This window comes from Cebus imitator, unplaced genomic scaffold (assembly GCF_001604975.1).
Source record: "Cebus imitator isolate Cc_AM_T3 unplaced genomic scaffold, Cebus_imitator-1.0 Scaffold761, whole genome shotgun sequence".
Lineage (NCBI taxonomy): Eukaryota > Metazoa > Chordata > Mammalia > Primates > Cebidae > Cebus > Cebus imitator.
Window position 1 is genome coordinate 55,092 of NW_016108076.1, and position 9,815 is coordinate 64,906.

The following is a 9,815-nucleotide window of genomic DNA, read 5'->3' on the forward strand; positions in this document are numbered from 1 at the left end:
ACTGGAATAGGGTCTTCCTCCATGACCGCATTTTAACTTATTACCTTTTTTGCCCTATCTGCAAATACAGTCACATTCTGAGGTACTGGTTGTTAGGGTTTAAACATGAATCTGGATGAGGGGACACAATTCAACCTATAGAAGTGACTTTAATTGCAAAGAGCTGAGAGTTCCTTTTTTTTTTTTCCCATTTATTTATTTTATTGCATTTTAGGTTTTGGGGTACATGTGAAGAACATGCAAAATTGTTGCATACGAACACACATGGCAGTGTGATTTGCTGCCTTCCTCCCCATCACCTACATCTGGCATTTCTCCCCTTGCTATCTCTCCCCAGCTTCCCACCCCCCACCCTCCCTCCCCTATTTCCGCCCAACTGACCCCAGTGTGTAGTGCTCCCCTCCCTGTGTCCATGTGTTCTCATTGTTCAACACCCGCCTATGAGTGAGAACATGCGGTGTTTGATCTTCTGCTCTCCTGTCAGTTTGCTGAGAATGATGGTCCCAAATGCCCATCGACGATAGACTGGATAGGGAAAATGTGGCACATATACACCATGGAATATTATGCAGCCATCAAAAACGATGAGAGTTCCTTTAAATCTAGAGTCTAGTGCATCTTCTTCAAAATATTCACTCTATATAAATTGACCACGATCTAATTTGCTAATAAAAATGCATTTATTTATTAAAAATGACATACCTGAATTAGCTTTGTAGGACAACACACACACACATATGTACATATTTGAGTATATATACATGCATACATACACTAAACATATATGTTAGAGTACTGGAGAGACAGTGAGACAGCTATGGTTATAGCTACCTGTTATTCACCCACACATTTACAGCCAAAAGTATAGATTCATTTATTGACCAATTAGATGTGGCCAAATGAATAGCCAAAATAGTCATTTTCATCGTGCCAAAATCATTCCTTTTAAAAATTCACTTGATTAAGTTTCTGTTTTAGATTAACCTACAATTTTATTTCTACATTCAACTTCGTTTCTGGAAACATTTAAATAGATTAAAATAAATCACTTGCAGTTGTACTATGAGTTCAAAGTCATCTCAAGTACATTAATTAAGACCTCCCATTGTTGTGAATTGTATTTTCCAAAGATGGCTACAATAGTATTTCCAGTCTGACAGAGTCTTGTAACTTTCCAGTCAAGAGGTAGTTTATCTTTCTTCTAGCCACAGTTTTTAAAACTTGATGGGCCTTTGTGAATGCTTGAACAAATAGAATGCAGCAGAAGTGACACTAGGGGACTTCGGAGAACATGTCATAAAAAGCAATATAGTCTCTCACGCTCTTTCTTTTTTTCTCTCTCTCATTCTGAAACCCTGGGCAACTATGTAAGAAACCTGGCTGCCATGATGCAACCATGCTGGAGGGACCACATGGGCATACCATGAAGGTATATAGAAAAATGCTCTAGGACATTGGCTGTTCCATCTTTCAGCTATTTGAGTCTTCCTAGGTCAAGGGTCAGATATATAAACAAAGAAGACTTTATGGTGACTCCAGCCTTAGTCAACGTCTAACTGCAACCACATGAGACTTTCAACTAGAAATATGCAATGGAGGGGCTCGTGAAATCCTGACCCATAGAAACCATGAAAGATGATAAATGGTTGCTGTTTTCCTTAAATGCTTGGTAGCATTTCTCAGTGAAACCATCTGGGTCTAGAATATTCTTTCTGGAAAAGTTTTAAACTCTAAATTCAATTTCTTTTACCTTTTTTTTTTTTTTTTTTTTTTTTTTTTTTTTTTTTTTTTTTTTTTTTTTTTNTTTTGAGATGAAGTCTTACTTTGTCACCCAGACTGGAGAGCAGTGGCACAATCTCAGCTCACTGCAACCTTTGCTTCCCAGGTTCATGTGATTCTCCTGCCTCAGTCTCCCAAGTAGCTGGGATTTCAGGCACGTACCAGCACACCTGGCTAATTTTTTGTATTTTTAGTACAGACGAGGTTTCACCATGTTGGTTAGGCTAGTCTCAAACTCATGACCTCGTGATCTGCCCACCTTGGCCTCCCAAAGTGCTGGGATTACAGGTGTGAGCCACCGCACCTGGCCTCTAAATTCAATTTCTTGGTTGAATTTTATATCTACATATCTACAGATATATACAAATATCTATATATCTATAAGATAATTCAGGTTATCTACATCTTTTAAAATATGCTTTAGGAGTTTGTGTTTTTTTTAGAAACTTGTCCAATTCATCTGATTGTCAAATTTATAGGCATAAGTTTCTTCTCAATATTTCCTTACTAGTCTCTAGATATCTAAAGACTTGTAGTGATGTTATCACTCTCATTCCTGATATTAGTAATTAGTGTTTTCTCTTTTCTCTTGGTAGCTCTGGCTAGTGGTTCATCAATTTTACTGATCTTTTCAAAGAATCTAGATTCTGATATTAATGATTTTTTCTACTATTGTTTGTTTTCTTTTTCACTGATGTCTGTTCTTGTCTTTCTACTTCCTTTTTTGGCTTTCTTTGGGTTTAATTAGCTTTTTATATTTTTACTGTTTCTTAAGGTGGAAACTTAGGTAATCAATCTGAGATATTTTTTCTTTTCTAATGTGAGCATTCAGTGCTACAGTTTATGTTCTAAGTACTGCTTTAACTGCCTCCTACATATTTTGATATGCTAAATTTTTATATTTATTTACTTCAAAATATTTATTAACTTCCCTTTGACTTCCTTTTCAACATAGGGGATATTAAGAAGTGTGCATTTTGGCCAGCAATATCTGGGAGTTCCTGTTGCCTTGCATCAGTATTAGCAATATGAAGCATTGACATTTGGTATTGTATTTTTCTTTTAGCCGTTCTAATACTTGTCCAATGGCATCTCAATATGATTTTAGTTACATTTCCTAAAAGAGTAACATGATGGTTAATTTTATGTATCAGCTTCACTAGCCTATACTACCCAGTTGCTTGATCAAATGATAATCTTATCATATAACCCAGCAGTGCTACATCTTCATGTTTATTCTAGAGAAATAAAAACTCCTTTTTCCCAGTCACTCTTTATTTCCTTTTCCTCTTACTTTTCTTCAAAATCTTTTTATTGTTAATTTAACTATATTAATTATTTACTTACTATTTCTGATGATGACATATACAGTTCAGAAACTTTTGCTTGTCCCTGGCCATACATTTAGCATTCAGAGGAGGACAGAACACATAGTGGATATGGGATGAAATGTATTACTTTATAGATGAACACTAACCATGGACATTATTTGGGAAGAGATAAGGATTAAGAGTATGTAGGATGAGTAGGACGAGAATAAATGGCATGTGATGGTAAATGCAGAATGTCTTTGTCTTTACAAAAATGCAATATGGTCTATACTTAGACTGAGATGCTGGGATGGAGAGTGGAGGCTGCCCAGACAGACCTATACTCGGGGAATTCAAGGCCTGCCACAGTCAGTGACTTCCTTTGTTTCCTTGGAGTTCTTTCACCCTAACCTGCATTCTGTTTTTCACAAGTAAATTCATGTTTATGTTACCATTTAAAAAAACCCCAAGGGATACAAGTATTTTTGGATAAAATAAGTATATCTGTGAATCTATTGAGCATAAAGGTAGCATTTTAAACTCCATCAACATCTGTTTCTGCCCACTTCTCTTCCATTTTAACAGTTTTTATTGCACATACATATACAGATATAATCAGCTTTATTGAAACATAATTTATGTATGAAAATTTACCAATTTTAAGGACATGCTTTAGTGAAGTCTGAAAAATGTATAATTTAACCACAACCTCTGAACCTGACTAAAATATTTTTGTTACCCCAGAAAGTTTTATTGTGTCTCTTCGCAGCCAGTCTCCTCCCATAATCCTTGGAACCTGTCAACCATAGTTTTCTATCACTACACCTTTATTTTTTCCAGAATTTCATGTAAATTGACTGATATAATACTATATAGTGTTTGTGTTTGTTTTCCTTCACATATGTTTTCAAGATTCATTTTAATTTGTTTCACGAATCAATAGCTTACTTCTTTTTATTGCAGAATAGTTAAATGGACTAAATGTTCATGTTCCCAAAAATTTGTATGTTGAAATTCTAACCCCCAATGTGATGAAATTAGGAGGTGGGAATATTGAAAGGTAATTAATTTGTGGATGGAACCCTCATGAATGTAATGAGTACTCTTATAAAAGGGATCCCAGAGAGCTCTGTTGCTGTCTTTCAACCACTTGAGGATACAATAAGAAGATGGTAGTCTGCCACTGGGAAGAAGGCCCTCACTAGAACCTAACTATGCTCACCCCCTGATTTTGAACTTCCAGCTTATAGACTGAAAGAAATAAATTTCTGTGGTTTATAAGCCACCCAGTCTGTGATAAATTGTTATTGCAACCCAAACTAAGACAGTAATATTCATTATATAAATATGCAATAATTTCCTTATCGATTTACAAGTGGATGGACATTTGAGTTGTTTCCACACATTTGAATACTATGTTTTAAAATACATATTTGCAGTAACCTTATGGTGTATTATGCATTACATAGATATAAAACATCCATATTAATGAATTTCATCCTCACAATCGACATATGTAGTATTTACTATTATTATCACTTTTTGTAGATGAACAAGATTTAGGAAAGTTAAATATTAATAGCTTGCCCAAGATCAAATGGTTAGCACAGTGGAGCATAAAATTGTGCCCAAGTAGTTCCAGATTTCAAGCTTCTTAACCACTCATAAATCTTCCCCTAGAAATGAGATTATTTATAGTGTTTACCTTTGTTCGGTCACTAGAAGTCTACTCTATCAGGTTTATGCTAATTTTACAAAATTAGCTATACATATTTTCAAATAGTTCTATACTGTTAAAGAGCTAACCCATTAAAATAGCTAAGATTTCTAAAAAATTTGTTCATTCTTTTCTATAATTTCTTTTTTACTTATTCCTAACTCAATTTTGGTAATTCATTTGTTTCACCAAAATCAACTATATGAAAGGGATTTACATGTTTTTAGTGTTCTATTGTACATTTTATTCATATAACATTTTGATTTTCCTTGAATATATATATATATATATATATTTAATTTTTGATGTTGTGCTGACACATTATTTGATTTTTGCTTTTTTAAAACTGTTTTATTTTTTACAGACATGGTCTTACTATATTACATAGGCTGGTCTCAAGCTCCAAGCCTCAAGCAATCTTTCCTTCTTAGCCTCCCAAGTAGATGGACTACAAGTGTGAAACTTTTTCTAAAAGTTTGTCTATTTTGTTCACTTTCAATCAGAGAACTTGATCTTAGTTAATTTGTCATTGTTTTAAAATGTTCAACCATCTATTTAAGTTTTTTAGTTTATTCTTACGTTAAGTTCTTAATTCATCTATTTTCACTATTTCTTTCTTTTTTTCTTTCTTTTTTTAATTGTACTTTGGGCTCTTGGGCACATGTGCACATCCTGCATCCTGCAGGATTGTTGCATAGGTACATACATGCCATGGTGGTTTGCTGTCTCCATTCCCCGCCTCCCCACTCTGTTGCAAAGCTTCCAGAAGAGAAAATAGGCAGCAAGCTTTGCTGTTCTGCACACTCTACTGGTGATACCTTGTCAAACAGGGTCTGGAATGAACCTCCAGCAAACTCCAGAGTTTGGTGGAGTTTGCTAGAGGTTCACTCCAGACCCTGTTTGACCCTAAAGCAGAGGAGCCTGAATGTCAGAAGGAAAACACATACAGAAAGGAATAGCATCAACATCAACAAAAAGGATATCCACACCAAAACTCATGCAAAGGTCACCAACATCAAAGACCAAAGGTAGATGATGCCCCAAAGATGGTGAAAAACCAGCACAAAAAAGCAGAAAATTCCAAAACTCAGAACACCTCTTCTCCAAAGGATTACAACTCCTCGCCAGCAAGGGAAGAAAACTGGATGGAGAATGAGTTTGACAAATTGACATAAGTAGGCTTCAGAAGGTGGGTAAAAACAAATTCCTCTGTGTTAAAGGAGCATGTTCTAACCCAATGAAAAAAAGCTAACAACCTTGAATAAAGGTTAGAGGAATTGCTAACTTGAATAACCAGTTTAGAGAAGAATATAGATGAACTGATGGAGCTAAAAAACACAGCATGAGAACTTTATGAAGCATACACAAGTATAAATAGCTGAAATAGAAGAAAGGATATTAGAGATTGAAGATCGACTTAATAAAATAAAGTGTGGAGACATGATTAGAGAAAAAAAGAATGAAAAATAACAAACAAAGCCTCAAAGAAATATGGGACTATGTGGCCAGGCGCAGTGGCTCATGCATTTTGGGAGGCCAAGATGGGTGGATCACGAGGTCAGGAGATTGAGACCATCCTGGCCAATATGGTGAAACCCCATCTCTACTAAAAATAAAAAAAAAAAATTTGGCTAGGCATGGTGGCACACGCCTGTAATTCCAGCTACTCAGGAGGCTGAGGCAGAAGAATTGCTTGAATCTAGGAGGTAGAGGTTGCAGTGAGCCAAGATCACACCAGTGCATTGCAGCCTGGTGACAGAGGGAGACTCCATCTCAAAAACAAATAAATAAAAGAAAAAGAAAAAAAAAAGGACATATGGGACTATGTAAAAAGACCAAACCTACTTTTGATTGGTGTACCTGAAAGTGACGGGGAGAATGGAACGAAGTTGGAAAACACTCTTCAGGATATTATCCGGGATAACTTCCTCAACCTAATAAGACAGCCCAACATTCAAATTCAGGAAATACAGATAGCACCACCAAAATACTCCTAGAGAAAAGCAACCCAAGACACATAACCGACAGATTCACCAAGGCTGAAATGAAGAAAAAATTGTTAAGGGCAGCCAGAGAGAAAGGTCAGGTTACCCACAAAGGGAAGCCCATCAGACTAACAGTGAATCTCTCTGCAGAAACCCTACGAGCCAGAAGAGAGTCAGGGCCAATGTTTGACATTCTTAAAGAAAATAATTCTCAACCCAGAATTTCACATCCAGCAAACTAAGCTTCATAAGTGAAGGAGAAATAAAATCCTTTACAGACAAGCAAATGCTGAGAGATTTTGTCACCACTAGGCTTGCCTCACATGAGCTCCTGAAGGAAGCACTAAACATGGAAAGAAAAAACCAGTTCCAACCACTGAAATAACATACCAAATTGTAAAAACCATCAACATTATGAAGAAACTGCATCAACAGGTGAAATAACTACCTAGCGTTATAATGACAGGATCGAATTCACACATGACAATATTAACCTTAAATATAAACAGGCTAAATGCCCCAGTTAAAAGACACAGACAGGCAAATTGGATAAAGAGTAAGACCCATCAGTGTACTGTATTCAGGAGACCCATCTCACATGAAAAGATACACATATGCTCAAAATAAAAAGATGGAGGAATATTTACCAAGCAAATGGAAAGTAAAAAAAGAAGGGGTTGCAATTCTAGTCTCTGATAAAACAGACTTTAAACCAACAAAGATCAAAAAGACAGAAAAGAGAATTACCTAATTGTAAAGATATCAATGGAACAAGAAGAGCTAACTATCCTAAATATATATGCATCCAATACAGGAGCACCAGATTCATAAAGCAAGTTCTTAGAGACCTACAAAAAGACTTAGACTCCCACACAATAATAGTGGGAGACTTTAACACCCCACTGTCAATATTAGACAGATCAGTGAGACAGAAAATTAACAAGGATATTCAAAACTTGAACTCAGCTCTGGACCAAGTGAACCTAATAGACATCTACAGAACTCTCCACCCCAAATCAACAGAATATACATTCTTCTCACCACCACATCATACTTATTCTAAAACTCACCATGTATTTGGAAGTAAAACACTCCTTAACAAATGCAAAAGAACAGCAATTATAACAAACAGTCTCTCAGACCACAGTGCAATCAAATTAGAACTCAGGGTTAAGAAACTCACTCAAAAACTGCACAACGATATGGAAATTGAACAACCTGCACCTAAATGACTACTGAGTAAATAACAAAATTAAGGCAGAAATAAATAAGTTATTTGAAACCAAAGAGAACAAAGACACAATATACCAGAATCTCTGGGACACAGCTAAAGCAGTGTTTAGAGGAAAATTTATAGCACTAAATGACTATAGGAGAAAGCAAGAAAACTCTAAAATTGGCACCCTAACATCACAATTAAAAGAAATAGAGAAGCAAGAGCAAACAAATTCAAAGCTAGCAGAAGATAAGAAATGACTAAGTTCAGAGCAGAACTGAAAGAGATAGAGACACAAGAAACCCTTCAAAAAATAAATGAATCCATTAGCTGGTTTTTTGAAAAATAACAAAATAGATAAACCACTAGCTAGACTAATAAAGAAGAAAAGAGAGAAGAATCAAATAGATGCAATAAAAAATGACAAAGGGGAGATCACCACTGATCCCTCAGAAATGCAAACTACCATCAGAGAATGCTATAAATACTTCTATACAACAAAACTAGAAAATCTAGAAGAAATGGATAAATTTCTGGACACATACACCCTCCCAAGACTAAACCAGGAAGAATTGAATCCCTCAATAGACCAATAACAAGTTCTGAAATTGAGGCAGTAATTAATAGCCTACCAACCAAAAAAAGCCCAGGACCAGACAAATTCACAGTCTAATCCTACCAGAGGTATAAAGAGGAAGCTGGTATCATTCTTTCTGAAACTATTCCAAACAGTAAAAAAATAGGGACTCCTCCCTAACACGTTTTATGAGGCCAGCATCATCCTGATACTAAACCTGGCAGAGACACAACAGAAAAAGAATATTTCAGGCCAATATCCTGATAAGCATTGATGCAAACACACTCAATAAAATACTGGCAAACTGAATCCTGCAGTGCATCAAAAAGCTTATACACCACGAATAAGTTGGCTTCATCCCTGGGATGCAAGGCTGGTTCAACATACACAAATCAGTAAACGTATTCCATCATATAACAGAACCAATGACAAAACACACATGATTATCTCAGTAGATGCAGAAAAAGCCTTTGATAAAATTCAATACCCTTTCCATGCTAAAAATTCTCAATAAACTGAGTTTTAATGGAATGTCTCAAAACAGTAAGAGCTATTTATGAAAAACCCACAGCCAATATCATACTGAATGGGCAAAAGCTGGAAGCATTCCTTTTGAAAACAGGCACAAGAAAAAAAAAATCCCCTCTCTCACCACTCTTATTCAACATAGTGTTGGAAGTTCTGGCCAAGGCAATCAGGCAAGAGAAAGAAATAAAGCATATTCGAATAGGAAGAGATGAAGTCAAATTGTCTCTGTTTGCAGATGACATAATTGTATACTTAGAAAACCCCATTGTCTTAGCTTAAAATATCCTTAAGCTGATCAGCAACTTCAGCAAAGTCTCAGGATACAAAATCAATGTGTAAAAATCACAAGCATTCCTATACACCAATAATAGACAAACAGAGAGCCAAATCATGGGTGAACTCCCATTCACAATTGCTACAAAGAGAATAAAATACCTAGGAATACAATTTACAAGGGATGTGAAGGACATCTTCAAGGAGAACTACAACCACTGCTCACGGAAATGAGAGAGGAGACAAATAAAAGGAAAAATATTCTGAACTCACAGATAAGGAGAATCAATATCCTGGAAATGGCCATACTACCTAAAGTAATTTGTAGATTCAATGGTATTCCTATCAAGCTACCATTCACTTTCTTCACAGAATTAGAAAAAAACTACTTTAAATTTCATATGGAAACAAAAAAGAGTCCATATAGGCC